The sequence below is a fragment of the Eulemur rufifrons genome, chromosome 16 (genome assembly GCF_041146395.1).
Source record: "Eulemur rufifrons isolate Redbay chromosome 16, OSU_ERuf_1, whole genome shotgun sequence".
NCBI classification, from domain to species: Eukaryota; Metazoa; Chordata; class Mammalia; order Primates; family Lemuridae; genus Eulemur; species Eulemur rufifrons.
In genome coordinates this window covers 9,213,443-9,235,040 of record NC_090998.1, presented here as the reverse complement: position 1 = coordinate 9,235,040, position 21,598 = coordinate 9,213,443, and positions in this window count along the sequence as shown.

Sequence of the window (21,598 nt, the reverse complement as noted above, 5' to 3'; positions counted from 1 at the left end):
GAAGCTGTTCTATATTCGATTCTTTCTGTGGTTTTTTTCAGCAAAAAGGCCGGAAGCAGATCTGTCACAAATTTCTCTCTCAGAAAGATTTATAGTTATGAGGAAGGCAACAAAACCATGCTATCTGCATAAACAGACATTATCACAAGCTTTTTTTATCTCCAGTTTGTTCTCCTGAAAAACACATTTGTCTTTCCTAAAGACATCTATTTCTTCTCCTCCAAGCAACATTCCCTTCCCTTTCCCCTTTTCTGACCAAGTTAGATAGGTCACGTCTAACTTTAGCCATTTAATGAGCTAGCTACTACTTTTGTTAGCTCCTGTATGCATCTAACAAATATTTTTTTCTTGTTAATCTGCTTTTTGTCAGTTTAATTTTCAGGCTCTCAGGTAAAAAAAAAAAAAAAAAAAAAAAGCCTAAGAGAGTAGAGGAAAAGTGTTTTCAAGTGCTTTGACAGCAAAGCTTGCATGAGCTGGGCCTTCTAAGCCAGACACTTTTGGAGGCCCTGCAAACACACCAGTTTTTTAAAACATTTAGAAAAGCAGAGTTTTAGTTTCCATTTTAGAGAGAGGACATAGAAAACAGTAAAATATATATTTTAATAACATGAAGAAAAATAAAGCAGTTAAAGCAGGTTTAGGTGATTAAGAGCAAGGAAAAGGAAGATGGTCAGGAAAGGGCTTTCAGTAAGATGGCACTGAGGAAAGATCTGAGGGAAATGAAGAAAAGAGCTGTGTTGGGACCTGGGGAAAGAGTTTTCCATGCGGAAGAAACAAGTGCAAAGACCTGAGTCAGGAGAATGTTTGGTCAAGGACAGTGAGACTGCACCACAGGCAGCAAGAATGGTAGAAAGACACGTTTGCAAAAGTACATGGGACCTTATCATATAATAACTTGTGAGCCACAGGAAAACCTTCAGGTTTTACCGAGTGGGAGAAAGAGGGATGGAAGGATTATCACCAGGGCCTACATCATCAGATTTACATTTTCATGAATTTATTCCAAATAATGTCTGCCGTTCTGGCTTGAATGTGTATATGTTTTCAAAATCTTGTTTTAATTCTAATAAAATAATAAAGTAAAATTATGATATAGGTTCAGATGCTTGTATTTCTAATTTTGCATAAGACTTTTATTCTCTTTATCCTTCATGATGTCTAGGTTTGTGACATTTGCCAGAACTCTCAGCTGACATCCACTGCATACCTCCATAATAATTTTATTTTATCATTTTACTAGAGTTGAAATCAGAATTTTTGGAACTCCAAGTAGTCTTTCAATTTTTTCAAACAGATATAAACTAACCCTTATTCCTCTCCTCTACATATTAACTGTGAAATTAACTGTCACAACATAGCCACATTTTCACAGGAAATTCTCTAAGGTTTCTGGCACATAGAATGTGTAATAATTGTGTATAACATGTCATAATTATATACAGAAACTATTTATTTGAAATACTCTGCGGGTAATTCAAATTCTAAAGATATAAAAGCCAAGTATTACATGTTAATAAAATACTAAAGTACTATGAACTACCCATGAATCTGTCACGGATTTGACAATGACATAAAGAAAATACAGGGTAAGTTTTTGATACTAAATGATTCAGCATTGAAAATAAATTTTAAACTAAACACATTATTTAACAGCCTTAGTTTTCTAGATCCTTCTTTCAGCATAAAAGAGGCTTTCATATAAAATAAATGTTTCCAGTTGAAGAATAGCATTGAGGTAGTAAATATCAGATATATAATCACCCAGCTACTAATACATGATAAAAATGTAAGCTTAATTTATCCTTTTGTTTGAGGTCATCATTGCAGAATATGCAAGTCATTGTATAAAATTAGCAAATAAAACCAACAAAAAGTGGTTATTTCTTTTTTAAAAAAAGAAAGTCATTTACATGTAGTTTTAAAGTTTTAACGCAAAATATTCCATTTTTATGACAAAAAATAAAAATATTGAAAAGTATAAATGCTGGTAATTCTCTTTTGGCATTAAAATACTTGAGAAAAATTCTTATATTCTGAAACTATATGTAAATATAAATGTAAATGTGAATATGTATTTACAAACATTGTCCAAAATATGAAATTGGTTAGTAAAGTGGAGGCACAACCTTTAACAGCTGTCCTGTGCATTAGGGGACATGAGTCTTGATTGTCCATTCATAGATTTTGTATTTAAAGGGACAATAACTTTTTTCAATTTGGCAGCAAACCACTCCAGAATGGATTGTAGTCAAATCTCTTTGGGTAAAACATTGGAATGTTAGTCTGTTTCTTAAAAATGAATGATGGGCAAGCAGTTAGATGCAATGGGGACATTTCCTCTGAGTTGTAGGATGTCTACTAGTTTATAGAACTAGTCTTCCCTCCTTATGTGTTTATTGTAGTCTTGGAGGATATAACTTCACTGGTTTGTGAGGAGCAGCACATGTTTTACTGGAAAACTGTGACCTTTCTACCACAGTAAGGGTACAAGGAGAAGGAGTAGAGCTCAGGTATATTAGTGAGGAACGAAAAATCGTCAGTCTTCAGATTTAGCGCTACTAACTGACTAGTGAGAAGACATAGTTTTTAGCGTTATTGAAAAGGTAGAGATGTGTACAGGTTTCTGATTGATGTCAGCATTAGTGTTTTTTTTTTTTTAAATAAGGCTGTGGAGGAAAGCTAGTTATTTTATACAAAAGGAAAAGAGTTTGCTCTGAGGGAAGCAGCATATAATTTTCCACTTTTATGTTTTGATGTGCATTTTTAGTAGGCTGTAACTAGTGTTGATTTGTCATGGAGGTTTGAAAACTTCAATCCAAGCTTTAACTCCAAAATATTGTTTATATCTCAAAATTTGGCACAAATGGAGTTGTACCAGTATCTTCCATCAATGTGGGAGTAGCTTTCAGATTAGCCACTGCACTAACACACTCAACGCATTGTGTACCTGACTCTCCTTTCCCAGGTAAGAGTTCGGTGTAAGGTGAGTAGTCATTCCAATTCTCGGTATATGCTCTCTTGTAACTTCATTTGAAGGTTTGAGCTTGGGTTTGTAGTTGTCTATAAAATGGATAATTTTCTATATAAGAAGCAGATACATTCTTATCAATCCCATCTATAGGAGTCAAAAGATCATTACACTGTGCATCTCGCCTTTTTCCATTTCTACACTGACTTGATTTAATTTTTGATCCAACATTGGTGAAGCTACTAGAGGAGTATTTTCCTTGGAGCATATGCAATATCAGTTTTACTTGCCTGGTAGTTTTATAGTATGTCAACTTCTGTGACCACATCATTACTTTTAGAAACACCTCCTACATTGACATCTGTTCTCCTCACCCCATTTTTCATATTATTTTCTGTGTTAATTGTATAGATATATATTTCATTTTCATCATTTTCTTGGTTTGGACCCAACAACCTTAAGTTTCTTACACAGTCAACTGCCATCTCTTCATTATTGCATGATCTGTCATAACATGTGGTCCTTCTCCATCTGTGTTTCTAGTGTCTTGTTTTATATTTTGGGGTTTTGTGAGGACTCTCATGTCTTTGCCAAGGGCTGAGTCAGGATCTTTTATTTTGGATGGCAAGGGCATATTTCTTATATCAATAGATAGAAAAGGAATGTCGTAAGTCCAGAAAAATATTTTTATTCTTATCATTTGGCATTGCCCTATCGCACTCAGTTCACTTTTATCTACGTCTTCAAGGCTGGATTGTTCCCACTCAGGGCCAGGTCTATTCTGCCTGCACGCAGTAAAATCAATCACTGTGACATGGGCTCTGCAACGGGAAAAGATTAAATCACAAGGCCACCGAGGGAGAGGAGCTCTCAAATCCGCCTCCCTGAGGATGGTCAGACTTAGAGATATTCATGGATTAGGACAGTGGGAGGTGTGTAAGGCATGGGGAAAGGTGAATGGCACTGGGGAAAACGAAGTAACAGGTTCATTCTGCGCAAGCGCAGTCAGGGTTCATGACATATAGTACATAGGTACAGAAAATGGCAGCTTAGCATGATGCCAGGGTGGAGCTTTTGGCCCTCCAATGTGAAAAGGCCATCTGTTGGGCATTTGCGCAAGCCCAGTTGAACAGCTGATGGTATCAACTGGTTTGAACTGCGCAGGAGTTGGCCCAAGTTACGAGAAACAGTTGAAGGGGTCATTACCGTAATGACTTATGAAAGTTGTCTATGAAGCAACCAGTGAAGGTTGTGTAAGTTTCAGCATTCAGTGGAGTAACCTTCCGCTCCCATGGCCTTCAGCTTCATGGACAAAGGAAACAAAAACAATAGTAGTAACAAAAAACAAGTGACCAAGAGCAAGCAGGACAAGCAGACCTGATCAAATTAACCCCTTGGTTTCACGATTAAGAGTCTATTCCACGTTTCAGTGACATTTAGCTTCATCAGACTTCTGAGCAATCAGAGAGAGACGTTTCCCCTGTCAGAATAGGTCAGGGCACTGTCCCTGGCTGGGAGCCCAGGGCCAAGGGAGGTATCTGGGGTGGGCAGCCTTTCAGCACAGTTTGGTTTTCTGAAGTACTGTTTGTAGCAACTTCTCCCACTGATTGCAGAGCATCCACATGGCTTTTTGTAGCACTTAGATATGTATTAACAGAACATTTTAGAAGGTGTAGATGGTGCTTTTTACTTTGTCCTTCTGAAAGATGAATTCTCTAAAGATGTGCTACTGAGATGGAGAGAGCTTGATCTCACTATGCCTGCTCCACAGAGACCCTGATTTGTTTCATACACATGGCAGGAGTTTGAAATGTGCAGTTTGGACATTATATTGAACCTCATAAAAAACACATGAGGCTTTCTTTTAGAAGTGTTCAAGGGGCTCCTGCTTTTTCTTATTGTTTTGAAAAAAGCTAGAAAAAAAACCCTTATTTTCTTTCCACTTCATAATGTCTAGATTTTGTGATATTTGACAGGACTCTCTGCTGACATCTATTGCATACTATTTTTTGGTCTGGGTTACTAAGGCATTTTGTTAAGTACAAGGGCTCCTGAGTTTGATAATCCCTCAACAGTAGGGTGTGCAACAGATAAAATTCATGTTTGGTGCATATAACAGGGACAAGTTCTTAAAGTGACAAAAGTGACAGGGGGAATAACTCTCACTGTTGTCTTCTGGATTTTCTTCTTCATCTTATTTTTTTTGTTTGTTTTTGGAACCTTTGCAAATAACTATACTGCCATGAAAAGTAAAGACCTAATAAATGTCTGAATTTCGGTAGAAGGGAGTGCAGACATTAAAAATAAGATCTTAAAAATACTTATTTCAGTTTACAAAAGAATCTACTAGATTGTTAATAGTTACAAATAGCTTTAAAAGAAAGAGAAAGGGCTTTGTTATAGATACAGAAATTCAAGCATGAAAACAACATCAGACCACAGTAAAATTTCTCTCATCAGTTCAATCAGTTCTACGTGATTAATTCTTGTTCCACTGGGTCTTGAGTTAGCAGTCTTATGAAGTTGTCTGTTTCTTAGCTAAAAAGAGTTCTGGAAATTCTCATCAACCCACTGAAATGGTCTGGACATCATTTAAACCTGAACCTAAGAGTCTGTTCTTTGGAGTGTAGGGAGTTTGGAGTACCTGGTACAGTTTTTTTCTGTGGGCTCTGAGTGGTCCTTCTTCACTGAAGTGACAAACTCTGATCTCTGTCTGATTGCAGAGCCTTCAGGCAAATGTCAGAACAAAACAAAACTGTCTGTGACAACTACATTTTTGGCCCATTTTACAGAAGATAAAATTGAGGTACAAAGAAGTTGAGTAGCTTGTCCAGGGTGGTAGAGGTAATAAGCAGAGAGTCAAAGATTACAACCTGGCAGCCAGTTCCTACCCCATAATACCCTGACCTGTGTACTGGATGCTCTCAGAAGAGTCATTTCCATGCTGAGCAAAGTCAGAGGAGCCTTTCCAGTCCTAAGATGCTGGGATAGCATAACCAACCACCTCCCCACCCCTGCCTCACATTTTGAGGTGCTGCTGTTGATGTGCCTGCATGCCCCCAGTAAGTCAGGGGGCTGTGGTTGTCTTGGCAGGTACACCTGCAGAGAACTCAACTCTGAGATTGCCCCCTGTGAACTCTGAGGGGCTGGACCAAGGCCCCTGCTAGTTATGTGTGTCCTTTGCACACATGTGAAAAAGCAACCCCCCCAGGGGGGTCAGGTACTTTGTAATAAACATTTTCCAACATTTCAACTGACCTATTTGGCTCAGAGACGATGGGATTCTTCAGGGCTGACAGCCCTCAACTGTGCAGCTTGATGGATTGAATGATACTGTGCACACAGGAATGTCATCAAGGCCATCATAGGGTTACTGTCATGAACAGTAGTAGATTTATTTGATAATGCTCCTGGTAAAACCAACTTTTCCGTGATAAAAGCAGAGGATCTAAATGTGTTTGTGTTTTGCTAAATGTGGGTGGGGAGGAAGTGGTTTACTGCCTTGTATGCTCTCGTTTTTTTTCTCTCTGTGGAGGCGGGGGTTCCGGGTGTGGGTGGGGAGGGAACTCAGTAGTTCCTTTTCTGGGCCCCTGCCACACTCTCCCTCAGCCTACTCTTCCCTCCTGGTGTCTGTGCACTTTCAGTTCAGCTCTCAGGCCTTTGATAAAGTTTAATTTAAATTCGGCACAGTAAGAGATTAACAATGATATTAGTAACTAAGAAAATAGCAGTTATAACAAAATACCATAATAAAAATTATTCAAAACTTATGAATTTTTCATTTCGTATTTTCAAACTATGGTTGCCTGCAAGTATCTGAACCCTTGGAACGCAAAACAAAAGAGAAAGGGGGGACTAATGTAATCAGAAAAAGGATCATCTTTGCAATTATATGTTTGCTTTATTCCCTCTGTGACTTAACAAAAACAAATAATAATCCATTGTAAGAAGGGTATTTTGAATCACTCAGTGAGCATTTGCGTGCTTGGTACTATTTTGGCTCCTGAGAAACAAAGCAGACAGGTCCGTCCTCTCAATGTGCTTAGCTGGAGGGTCATCATGAGTTGGCCTGAGGAAGTAAAGCCAGAGGTGAATTAGACATGAGTGGGCACTAACACCAAACAATCGGAGAGGGGATTGAGGGTGTGGAGGAAGCGGAGGAGGACTTTGTGAGTAGTGGGAGCTATGTTTCTATCTTATCACTCATAGCCTGGTTTTGAGCAGCTATTGTTTGAATATAACAAAAGAAAAGCTGTGGAAATTAAGCTTGGAGGTGGTGTCTCAGAGAGAAGGAAGTCAAGTAACTTCCAAATAATTTCCTTTTCCAAATAACCTTACCCCATATTCCTCTGACACAAAATTTTCTCCTTCCATAGAACTATATTCTTTTGCCAGGAAAACCAATATATCTCCAGGCTTCAACTCCATAGATTCATTAGATAGGGATGTAATAAAATATTATCTCCTAAGCATTGGTAGGGGTCAAAGAGCAGAGATATTTAATGATTTTGCTTTCAAAAAGACTGCCAGGGCCGGGTGTGTGGCTCACGCCTGTAATTCTAGTGCTCTGGGAGGCCGAGGCAGGAGGATGGCTCGAAGTCAGGAGTTCAAGACCAGCCTGAGCAAGAGTGAGACCCCGTCTCTACTAAAAATAGAAAGAAATGATTTGGACAGCTAAAAATATATATAGAAAAAAATTAGCCGGGCATGGTGCCGCTTGCCTGTAGTCCCAGCTACTCGGGAGGCTGAGGCAGTAGGATCGCTTAAGCCCAAGAGTTTGAGGTTGCTGTGAGCTAGGCTGATGTCACAGCACTCTAGCCAGGGCAAAAGAGCGAGACTCTGTCTCAAAGAAAAAAAAAAAAAAAAGACTGCCAGAAAATTGCTCAAGTATGTTACCAGAAATGCTGAGGATTTTACTTTCTTTTTTTTCTTTCAGAAAGAAAGAATCTTTTCTTTCTCAGACATGAAGCGGCCTACTCCTCACACAGGGTTTCCATGTTTATCTCCTTGGTCCTGTGCTGTAATGTTGATTGGAACTTGGATCTCAGCTGTCCCTGCAAGTAGTTTTTACTTTCACCCTGTGACATTCTTAAAGCAGGACTCAACACCATTCCCAGCCACCATAACAAATCCATTTATTCCAAAGTATTAGCACTGAAGGTGTGTAGAGAAGTTTGAAAGGTAGGTTCACAGCGTATAGGATACATCATTCTCTCAAAATACCCTCCACGTGGCTGGCACTTCTTAGTTTCTTACAGTAGAGCAGACAACCGTTTCTTTCTCTCTCCTCTGCCCTCTGGAGCTTAGCCTTTGAGATTTCACTGTCCCTATTTGTGGATTTCCCCGAGGTTTTTAATCTTCCCCTGTTCTCATGAAGGAAAAATTAGCTCTCTCAAAGCTTTTGTCTTCAATCTTATGGAAAAAACCCTGTCCCACCCCTGCCAAGGTACTAATGCCTCTAGATAGTATTACACAGATATTGTGTTACTTTGCTTAAGGCCAAGAAATACTTATAGATAAGTAAGAAAAACAATTGTTCTGAGTCATGCTAGCTATTCATTTTTTTCCTTTCCATTCTGATCATTTTTAGTTCAAAAATTTTAAGATGTCGTATTTGTTCAAGTGGTTTCTTAAGTATTCTTCAGTATCTTTTTTCTCTAGAGTTCTTTCTTTGGCCATTTCTAGAGATCAAACATATTAAATTCAAGAAATGATATGTCTGGAGTGGACTTTCCACTTCATCAGCAGGGAAGACTTGGAAGTGAGGAAACAGTGCCTCATGTTCTTTACAACTCTGAGTATTTCTTAACACTAACCTTTAATAAGGGCATGTGGAATCTTTCAGTTCTTTACTCATGCATTTGTCATTCTTCTTAAAATGAATAATCTATTAGTCCATGAAATCAAGAATTGTGTTATCTTTTTCATTGCTGTAGTGTCAGTGCTTAACCCAATGCTTAGCACATGCTAGGTGTTCCATAAAATGCTTTTTGGATGTCTGAGCCTCTTCTCTCTGCAACCTTCTCTGATAGCTGGCTGCTGTCAGCGAACCTAGGGCCTCTTGACGGTTATGTGCTGATGGCAACTATGACTTCCTTCAAAGGAAACATGATTCAGTTTATGAAAAGATCATGTCAACCTCAAACTTAGGTATCATCTTAGATGTTTAAGAGCAAACTCAAAGATAAAAATCCCTCCTTCAACCTTTCCTTTCCCCAGCATGATGGAGTCCAACAAATAGATCAACAAACAAGACCGAGACAGACGGGCCGCTGTCAACACATGAGATCAGTTAAGAGAGAAGAACAGAGTGGAATTTTTCTTTCTGGTCAAAACAGCACTGGGGACATTCCAGGATAACATTCGAAGGGATTTCTCTAAAGAGGGATTTGGATGGTAACAAAGAGATGGCAAACTGTCACAGCCAAGAGGAGCCTATGGGGACGTGATGACCAAGTGCAATGTAGGACCCTGGATGGGATCCTGGAAGAGTAAAAGGACTTTAGGTAAAAACTAAGGAAATCTGAGTAAAATATGGACTTCAGTTAATAACAGCATATCAGTAACGTAACGTATCATTACATATGCATACAATGGGGTGTCATTAATTGGAATAAGTGGGTCCTACCAACGTAAGGATGTTAATAATAGAGGAAATTGGGTGTAGATTATGTAGCATATGGGGAGTCTCTGTACTCTCTCCATAATTGTACTGCAACTCCAGAACTGCTTTAAAAGAAAAAGTTTATGTTTAAAAAAGGGATGACATTTAAAAAGGGAAGGAAATATCATAATCAAAAGCCTACTGGAAGCAGAGGAGGGAATACAACTCCAAACCGTAATGTATTTCCTCATTTTCAATTTTTAGGTTCAATGTCACAGGGCCAGGCAAGAAGAACAGTGTGCTGCCTTCTCAACTAACGGTGTTTATCTGAAGGATGTCAAAATGAATTTAAATGTATTTTCAACAAATAAACTCTGGTGTAATCCCATAAGAGTTGCTCTGTGAAAATCACCACACTTTTAGAACGTAGCTCCTGCAGTTCTCCTACCCAGCAGCATGCCTTGGCTTCGAACTGTCAGTATAGACACTACAACATTCCCCTTCATCTTTCTTTCTTCAATCATGTATTTACTGTCTCCACTCTCCACTCTCCTCGGCCTAACATATTGAACAGGACATATGGAACAAAATGAAATTTGTGACAGTGATGCACTTTGAACATGGATTTTAAAACCATATTGCAATATAATGCAGACTTCTAGAAAAACAAAGATAAACAGGACTCTACACCTCTCAGCTAAGGGACCCAAGTGACAAATCTTTTTGTGTAAATACATCTGCTTTGTATTGTTTGTTTTTCTCCCATCTCTCATCTACTGCTCCTCAGTCTCGTAATTATTCTCTGGGCATTTTCTCATCCTTCATTTCTAATCTAATATTTGTAGCCTTGAACTAATCAAATAATCAAACCCACTGCAATTGCATGCAACATAACTGATTTTGAATCACGCTCTGAATGGGACATTCTTCTGAATAGTACTTGGCTTTATTCTGAAGACATTGTTTCAGCAGACCTTAATAAAATTAGTAAAGTATGTATGTCTTATTTATCTGTATATTTTATTTTAAACTCAATTAACAAGCTTTTTCCTCTGATAAAATTTAATTAATCCAATGTTTAAATTATTGAGTAATATGCAGTCCTCATGACTAAATGCAAATTCTCTAATGTATAAACACAGTGTGACAAAAGACTTTTCCTGTAAAATATTCGGTTAATATTGTTTTTCTCTGTTATAAACAATGCTGGATGGTCCATTACTGCACACGTTTAGTCTTCTAAGAGTTTGTTTCTCTCTAGTAGAAAACTACCAGTAGGGTTGCAGGCTCATAGTATATGCACAATCTTCACCTTTATTAGATATTGATGTATTTTTCTTAAAAGTAATTGTAACAGTTTATATTTTCAATAGGCAATAATGAGAATTCTGGAAAATTATTGGTCATTGACTCCTCAAATATTACCTGTCTCTATTTTTTAATATTTCCTTTACTTTTCCTGGAACTCTTATGAGACATTTTTTTGAATCTTCTTAATCTATCATCCAAGTCTTATTTTTTAATCTCTTACATATTTTTAAATCTCTTTATATCCTCAGCTTTAAGTTCCAGCACATTGATTATCCCTTCAGTTTAATTTACTCAGTTGTTCAATACATTCATTACAAATTTTAACTATTTTATTTTTGATTTCTAGAACTTCCGTTTAGTTATTTTAACAATTCACCTGTTCTTTTTTCATAGTCTTGTTCTTTTCTTATGGTTTCCTTTACTTCTTAATACTTGAGGTTCTTTATATCATCTTGGGTTTTATGATTCTAATCCTCCTGTTTGCTGCTTCTGTTGACTTTCCCAGCTGGTGTTTTTCATTTTCTATTTGAGAACTCACATTCAGTGTGGATTTTTCCACATTATAGAAATATCACTCCAGAATAGTTTTTGTTTGTAATTGTGGTGAAATGAGTATAACATAAAATTTAACTATTTTAAAATGAAGAGCTCAGTGGCATCTAGTACATTCACAATGCTGTACAACCACCACCTCTATCTAATTTCAAAACATTTTCAACCCCCCAGGAGGAAACCCCATACTCATTAAGCAGTTACTCCCCGTTCCCCACGTCCACTCGCAGCCCCTGTCAGTCACCAATCTGCATCTGTCTCTATGAATTTGCTTGTTCTGGATATTTCATATACATGGAATCATGCAGTATGTGATCTTTCGTTTCTGGCTTCTTTCACTTAACATAATATTTTCAGGGGTTAACCACATTGTACCACGTATGAAGTTATTCCTTTTTTATGGCTGAATGATATTCCTACTCCAGAATAGTTTTTGGTTTTGTTTCTGCTTGTTACCAAATGTTTGTTGACCAATTTTTATGTTAATGTTATGCCTTGTTCAAAGTATATCGAGAAGACAAAATAGAAGAATCGAAACCAAGAGGAGAAGCCCCTCCCTCCCACAATGTCTCTCTAGTGTCCTCTGCTCAGAAGCCTAACATCAGCTCACTGCAAGGGAGGAAGGTTAAAGGTTCTAGCCCATTAATCCAGAGGAAGTAAGGACAACATGGATGGGAGTTGAAAAACACTAAAGTGATACCTTCGTCAGGCAAAGAGTGACTTCCCTACATTAGGGAGAAGGCTTGTGTGAGGAGAAAACATTTTAATTATGAGCTGAACAATTGAGGGCATCTCATCTTCCATATCACCTGAACCCAGTGGTGACACAGATGCCAATATAATTTTACGTGGTATTGAAAATCCAGTTTTAGTTTAAATGTGATTTTAATTTTTTTAATCAATGGATATATCTGTTCTTTACAAATGCTAATAAGGCATCATTTAAATCCATCAAGGATTGCTCAAGAACTTTGCCTATTTCTCATTCAGCCTTTCTTTCCTATTATAGTCAACCACTAGTACATTTTGACACTGGTAAAACAATAGGAACTATATCTTTTCTTGGCCAGCCACATTTCACAGGATGAAGCTAATGATTTTGCACTCTTCAATTTCTGCATTAAAATCCCTACTTTGAACAAAAACTATTACTTCACCATTTTTCAATTGGGATATAAAAGTCATTTTTACAGCAGCAACTTCGGCCAACCATTAGATACTTTTTTTTCTTCCTCTTTTTTTTCCCCAGATAGATCCCTGAAGATCATAGCAAATATATTCTCTATGTGTGTAGTTATGGTGTCCTTGGCACTAGTCAAAGAACCTGTGGCTCAGGTCCAGGGATGGTATTTCTATCCATCTTGTGAGTTTTTCAGGTAGTTACTTTCCTCTCATTTCTTTCTTATACCCTTCTAGCACTCCCAGTAGATGAAGTGTCTTAGTTTGTCCAGGCTGTCATAACAAAAATACCATAAACTGGGTGGCTTATAAACCACAAACATTTATTTCTCACAGTCCTAGAGATGGGGAAGACCAAGGTCAAGGTGCTGGCAGATTCGGTGTTGGGTGAGGCCCATTCCTCATAGAAGGCACCTACCAGGTTTGTCCTTATATGGTAGAAAGTTCAAGACAATTCTCTGTAGCCTTTTTTTGTTTGTTTGTTTGAGACAGGCTCTTGTTCTGCTCCTGGGCTAGAGTACAGTGGCATCATCGTAGCTCATTGCAACCTCAAACTCCTGGGCTCAAGTAATCCTCCTGCCTCAGCCTCCCAAGTAGCTGGGACCACAGGTGCACACCACGACACCTGGCTAATTTTTCTAATTTTTGCACAGGTGAGGTCTTACTCTCGCTCAGGCTGGTCTTGAATTCCTGGCCTCAAGCTATCCTCCCACTTCTGCCTCCCAAAGTGCTGGGATTATAGGCATGAGCCACTGTGCCTGGCCTGTAGCCTATTTTTAAGGGCACTAATCCCAGTCATGGGGCTCAGCTCTCATGATCTAATCACCTCCTAAAGGCCCCACCTCTTAATACTATCTCACTGAGGATTAGGTTTTAACATAGGACATTGATGAGGACAGAAACATTCAGATCATAGCATGAATATTTGAGTTGCTCCCTCAATCATAAATAGCTCTTAATTTTTTTTATTTTTGTCAACTCTTCATCTCTCCATTTTGCATTCTGAGTGATATCTTGAACCTAACCTGCTCCACCACTATTTTGTTTGTCAGTTATGTCCACAATTACATTTAGCCTGTCTAATAAGAATATTTAAACAATAATTTTTGTTTTCAAAATTGCAATCAGCTTCTTTTTATACTGTTTTTGTCTGTTTTATGTACCTGAGGTCCCCAACTCCCAGGCAGCAGACCAATACCAGGCTGTGGCCTATTAGGAACCGGGCCACACAGCAAGAGGTGCATGGCGGGAAAGTGAGCAAAGCTTCATCTGTATTTACAGCAATAGATTCTCATAGGAGTGCAAACCCTACTGCAAACTACGCATGCGAGGGATCTAAGTTAAGCACTCCTTATGAGAATCTAATGCCTGACAATCTGAGGTAGAGCTGAGGCGGTGATGCTAGCAGTGGGAAACCGCTACAAATGTAACAAATCTAATGTGCTTGAATCATCCCAAAACCATCCCCACCCTGCTGAACATGAAAAAACTGTCTTCCATGAAACTGGTCCCTGTCTCCAAAAAAGTTGGGGACTGCTGTTATACACTACTTCTTCTCCTTAGAAATAATAAAGATAATCATTTTGAAACTTTTTTGATGAGGTCAGGTTGTACTTCTTTTGTTTGTTTATTTATTTATTTATTAAAAATTGCTCTATCAGTTGTCTTGCCTCAGATGCAAAGTATTTTGTTGGTAGAGATTGCAGACTTTCTTTAATGTTGTTGTTCTTCCTCATATATTTGGTAATTTTTGACTAGGAACTCATTTTCTGGGATGAGGTGGTTAGCGATTTCCGGATGGCCTGAGTCTTTGCCATGCAGCCAGATCAGCTACAGGCCAGGACTGTTTTCTATAGAACTTTACAATTTTCAAACTTGTACTATATTTATTACTTAATCTAAACAGATTTTATGAAGTTGGATTGCTACGAATATTACATTGATTTTAGAGCTGAAGAAACAGTCTCACAGTGGTTCTGGGAATAATTCAAAATCTTATCACCAGTACATTTTAGAATGTTTCATAAAAGTCAATTCTTCATATTCTCAACATCATGCCCATCTCAACCGCCTAGAGAACGTTATTTATTCTCTGGTCTGAATAATGCAGTTCAATGATATTATTGAACTTGAGACGTTTTTCATTGGAAAAGTTTGGCTTTATTGTTAAAAAAATTATTTTCAGACCTTATCAACTCTTTAAATTATACATTGAGAGAAAAACTATAAACTTTGTAGCAAAAATCCAAGTTTATATATTAAAAATTTAAGGTATTTTTATTCTTAAAAGAGCTTAAAGTTTTTAAAGTTATCTCATTAAAAGGAGCTGAGCAGATTGTTTATTCTTTCAGGATGCCTTCAGGGAGCCTCCATCAAACTATTATCCTTCCACATGGTCCAGCCAAGGGGAGAGAAAATATACAGGGAAAGTATCTTACAGTTCTGTTTCCTGTTGCCTTTAGTGAAAGTTTGTCCTGGAGAGAGTAAACTCCCCATGTTAATCAGCATTCTCCAAAGAGCCAGAACCAATAGGATGTGTATATTTAGAGACTTATTTTAAGGAATTGGCTCATGAGATTGTGGAGGCTGGCAAGTTGAAAATCTATGGGGTGGGCTAGCAGGCTGCAGACCTAGGGAAGAGCCAGTGTTGCAGATCAAGCCTGAAGACTTGTCTGCTGGAAGGATTCCTTCTTGCTTGACAGAGGCAGTCTTTGTTCTATTAAGGCTTTGTACTGATAGGATGGAGCCCACCCACATAAGGCAAGCTGCTTTACTCAAAGTCTACCAATCTAAATGTGAATCTCATCCATAGAACTCTCACGGAAACATCCATAAAAATGTTTGACCAACTATTTGGGCCCCATGACCCAGCCAAGTAGACTCAAAAAATTAACTATCATAGTCCCCCACATTCCTGGGCTACACCCATTCAGCAGATGCTGTAAAACATAAGCCAAATTCCCTGCAATGAATCCTAGCATGTAGTGGCCAGAGCCAGAAGCCTCAGGCTGAGGCCTCAAGTGGTGAGGGACCAGTGCAAATCCACACAGAGTGGCCGATGGAAAAGGCAGCCGGGTAGAGCACACCACATGCCATCTTGGTTTTTACCTTGTGTGCATCCAGGTAAGAACCAAGTTTATTGTAAAACAGTAACTGCAACACTAAACTTTTAAGGGACACCCAGAATGATGATAAGTACCTTGCCAGCTAGTTAGAGAGGATCAGGTCAAGAATAAGACAGATCTGATGGTGAATGTATCACTTCATCCTCATTTGGACTCTTCAGTACAGTGTAGCTGGTAATTTGCCAACTGAGGGAAAGATTTAGTGGTAAAAATCAGCATTAAGAAATGTTGGCGGGCTTCATCCCCGAGATGCAGGGGTGGTTCAACATACGTAAATCTATAAATGTAATTCACCACATAAATAGAAGCAAAAACAAAAACCATATGATACTCTCATTAGATGCAGAAAAAGCATTTGACAAAATTCAACACCCTTTTATGATAAAAACGCTTAACAAAATAGGCATTGATGGAACCTACCTAAAAATGATACAAGCCATATATGACAAACCCACAGCCAACATCATACTGAATGGGGAAAAACTGAAAGCACTCCCACTTAGAACTGGAACCAGACAGGGCTGCCCATTGTCTCCATTACTTTTCAACATAGTATTGGAAGTCCTTGCGAGAGCTATCAGGCAAGAGAGCAGAATCAAGGGAGTCCAAATAGGGAAGGAAGAGATCAAACTCTCACTTTTTGCTGATGATATGATGTTATATCTGGAAAACCCCCAGGATTCAACCAAGAGACTCCTGGAATTGATTAACGAATACAGCAAAGTCTCAGGCTACAAAATTAATATACACAAATCAGAGGCATTTATATATGCCAATAACAGTCAATCGGAAAACCAAATTAAAGACTCAATACCCTTCAAAATAGCAACAAAGAAAATAAAATATCTAGGTATATATCTAACTAAAGAGGTAAAGGACCTCTATAAGGAAAACTATGAAACACTGAGAAAAGAAATAGCAGAACTTGCAAATAGATGGAAAAATATACCATGCTCGTGGATCAGAAGAATCAACATTGTTAAAATGTCTATACTACCCAAAGTGATCTACAGATTCAATGCAATCCCTATTAAATTACCAACATCATTCTTTACAGACATAGAGAAAATAATTATACACTTTGTATGGAATCAAAGAAGACCCCGTATAGCAAAAGCAATTTTAAGCAACAAAAACAAAATGGGAGGTATTAATTTGCCAGACCTCAAACAATACTACAAGGCCGTGGTTCTTAAAACAGCCTGGTATTGGCACAAGTGCAGGGACACAGACCAGTGGAACACAACAGAAAATCCAAATATAGAACCATCCTCATATGGTCACCTAATTTTTGACAAAGCGGGAAAGAATATACTCTGGGGACAAGAATCCCTATTCAATAAATGGTGCTGGGAGAATTGGTTAGCCACTTGTAGAAGACTGAAACAGGACCCACAGCTTTCACCTCTCACAAAAATCAAATCACGGTGGATAACAGACTTAAACCTTAGGCGTGATACAATCAGAATTCTAGAAGAAAATGTAGGAAAGACTCTTACAGACATTGGCCTAGGCAAAGAATTTATGAAGAAGACCCCCAAGGCAATCACAGCAGCAACAAAAATAAATGAATGGGACATGATTAAATTAAAAAGCTTCTGCACAGCCAAAGAAACAGTCCAGAGAATAAACAGACCACCTACAGAATGGGAAAAAATTTTTGCATACTACACATCAGATAAAGGACTGATAACAAGAATCTATTGAGAACTCAGGAAAATCAGCAAGAAAAAATCAAGCAACCCTATCAAAAAGTGGGCAAAGGACATGAATAGAAATTTTTCAAAAGAAGATATAAAAATGGCTAACAAACATATGAAAAAGTGTTCAACATCTCTAATCATCAGGGAAATGCAAATCAAAACCACAATGAGATATCACTTAACCCCAGTGAGAATGGCCTTTATCAAAAAAACCCAAAACAACACATGTTGGCGTGGGTGTGGAGAGACAGGAACACTAATACACTGCTGGTGGGACTGCAAACTAGTGCAACCCCTGTGGAAAGCATTATGGAGGTATCTTAAACAGATTCAAGTAGACCTGCCATTTGACCCAGCAATCCCATTACTGGGCATATACCCAAAGGAAAAAAGGTCATTCTGTAACAAAGACACATGTACCCGAATGTTTATAGCAGCACAATTCACAATAGCAAAGATGTGGAAACAACCCAAGTGCCCATCAATACATGATTGGATTAGTAAACTGTGGTATATGTATACCATGGAATATTACTCAGCTATAAGGAATGATGAAGATACGACATCTCTAAGGTTCTCCTGGAGAGAGTTGGAACCCATTATATTAAGTGAAGTATCCCAGGAATGGAAAAACAAGCATCACATGTACTCACCAGAAAATTGGTTTCCCTGATCATCACCTAAATACAAATCTGGGAACGACACCAATTGGACATCAGACTGAGGTGGGGGGTGGGGGAGGGGATGGGGGTATGCCTACACAATGAGTGCATTGCGCACCGTTTGGGGAGTGGTAACACTTGAAGGTGCTGACTCGGGAAAGGGGGGGTGGGGAAAAAATATGAAACTGTTGTTTTTAACTTGCACTGTTCACTTAATAATTTATGAATATTTCCCATATTATTTCATATCATTGTACAAGAAATAATGTATACATTATGAGGACATACTGTATCTAACAAGATATACTGTTAGACTCTTTGATTCTGTAAAATTAAATTGAAAAAAAAAAATTTAGAAAAAAGAAGAAAAAAATATTTATTTCTCTGATGCTACAGATTATAAGGTGATGCTATATTGATATTTATTTCATTTATAATGCCAATGTAAAAAAAATTATACTGTTCTTGAAATTCAAAAAAAAAAAAAAAAAAGAAATGTTGGCTTGGCTGGGTGCGGTGGCTCACGCCTGTAATCCTAGCACTCTGAGAGGCCGAGGTGGGCGGATCCTTTGAGCTCAGGAGTTCGAGACCAGCCTGAGCAAGAGCGAGACCCCATCTCTACTAAAAATAGAAAGAAATTATATGGACAGCTAAAAATATATATAGAAAAAATTAGCCGGGCATGGTGGTGCATGCCTGTAGTCCCAGCTACTCGGGAGGCTGAGACAGGAGGATCGCTTGAGCTCAGGAGTTTGAGGTTGCTGTGAGCTAGGCTGACGCCACGGCACTCACTCTAGCCTGGGGAACCGAGCGAGACTCTGTCTCAAAAAAAAAAAAAGAAATGTTGGCTCTAGCTTCATCCTCAGACTCTAGTAATACCACAGTACTGTTTGAAATGTACCCTTGGAAATTATAGCAAAATTAGAATGTCTTGGCCATATTTTAAATGAGGTGACCTTACTAAAATAATGTTTTTAAGCAAACACTTTTTTATGGTTAGATGTTGATACAAAACAAAAAAAAAGTGGTTGTTATATAACAATGAAATTGCCTAGGTAGTTATTTCTAAACCATGACCTTGGTATGTTAATGTCTAGCATAGAATTAGGAAACTCTTATATCTGTTAAACTGTGAGTTATTTTTTCTGTTTGTTTTGTTTTGTTTTCAAGCCTTAACAATAGTAGACAATGCTTGGGCAGAAGATATTTTTCTGTTTTGGATATAAATTAGAGAACAAGGATTTTAAGAGCTTAGAAAATATGAAGCAACAAAAAATGTCCTCCATTGCCCTTGCTAGATATTTTAGGGCAAATGTGACAAAGAAAGGCCACAGACTTCCCTAAGAGTGATACAGAAGGATCTGAAGCTTTCTGAGTCCCTGCGTGCTTCTGTTTGATCTCAGACCCTAATGCTGCCAAGAAAGTCAAGGGTCAAATTCCAACTCTTCACCAATTTCCAGTCCTGTGTGCTGATGGTGAATGGTAGTCCTGTGGAATCTCTTCAGCTGCCACTATGAAGTTAGAGATAGTCATGAGTAAAATTCATCTATTGATGAGAGAAAAGTTAGTTTTTTACAAGTATATTGTGTGTTCCAATCAAAGGGAGAAGTATTTATAGAATACTCCCAAATTATATACTTCTAGAATACAGAATGAATTCCTGGATTTGAGATTAAATTATATATATGATCATTATATATTAATATTATATATTATTTTATACAATATATAATACATTTTATTGATATATAACATAAATCATATTTATGTTTAAAATTAAATGATATTTAATCATATCAAGAAGGGAAAATAAATTTTTTCATCTCAAAATTCTTAATTTAATTATATCTGCAATATCCTTTTTCCCAAATATGGTAACACTCATAGCTTTAGGGGTTTAGGATGTGGAGATATCTTTTGTTGGTTCCATCATTCAATCCACTGAAGGCAGCTTCTTATATTTGTTTCAACATGGACATTATCACTTTTATTCAATATAAGCCTGGAAGTTCTATCTACAATGTGAATAGGCATCCTGCCCTCGCCAATGTGAATAGGCATCATCCAACCCATTGAGGGCCGGAACAGAACAAAAAGGTAGAGAAAGGGTGAATTCTCTCTTTGTCACTTTGTGAGCTGGAACATCCATTTCTTCTGCTTTCAGACATCAACACTCCTGGTTCTTGGGCCTTCTGACTCTGAGACTTATCAGCATCACCCACACAAACTTTCTCAGGCCTCAAGACTCAGACTGAATTATGCCACTGGCTTTTCTGCTTCTCCAGTTTGCAGATGGCGTATCATGGGACTTCTCCGTCTCCAAAATCAATTGCCACAATAAATCTTCTCTTATATATCTATATATATTCTATTGGCTTGTTTTCTCTGAAAAAAAAATTTAAGTGTACTTAGTACCTACTATGTGCTAGGTTTTGTGTATCATGCAATTTGGTCCTCTTCCATATTGCAGTTCAAAAATAGGAAAGGGAGCTGAAGGAGTTACACCAAGTTGACGTTACTCTCGTGATCCAGCCTTGTAGTAGCAGCGCCAACAGCAATACTGCGGTACTGCACAGTGCTACCTACTGATGTCAAAGGGAGGAATGACGTCTATGACAATTTTTTCTTCTGCCCCAGTTACTGAAATTAAAAAAAGAAGAGGCAAAATAAGCACCTGATTGTTGTCAACCAGGAGTAAAGTGGGTAAGACTTGATTCTTAGGTAGAATTGCCAGATAAAATGCAGGTAGACCAGTTAAATTTGAATTTCAGGTAAAAAGTAATGTTTATAGTAGTTTATTGTTAAAATTATTCAAAGCTACTTGTTAAAGTGTGATAAGAAAGAGTTTATTGAGGACCATTGCTATAGATACAGGAACAATAGCAAAGTGGTCTCGCAGTTCGGGAGAGAGGCTGGGCCAACTCTGAATACAGTGTAGGCAAGCGGGAATTTATAGGCAAAGAGCAGTGTGGGGGTCAGTGGATGGAAAATTACCAAGTGGAAGCAATCATGACACAGGGGGATTCTGACTAAACTGACCTAATAGGATTCTTGCTGAAGGCAGCCCAGTGCGATTCGATATCACCTGGGCGATAGTAGAAGATGAGGATCCTGATCAGATATCCAAGGTGATCAGATATCAAGGATGGAGGGGTTCTTGCTCAACTGACTTAGCAGAGTTCTTTGCTAAAACTGGATTTTACAAGGAAGTGCACAGATGGGACTAGCAGAAGATTCAGAAGCCAGACCAAACTTTGACCAGGCAAAGAATCTTTGTTAGTATGTCCCAAATATTATATGGAAAATACTAATAAAAAATTATTTGTTGCATATCTGAAATGTAAACATAACACTAGTTATACTGTATTTTTATTTGTGAAATTGGCAACACTATCCACAGGAAGCCTGGCAGTACTCTTTCCACCAAAGCAGCTCAATCCAGGTATAACTCTGTAAAATTTTCAAAACTTTACACGAGAAGCAAAGCTGAAGAT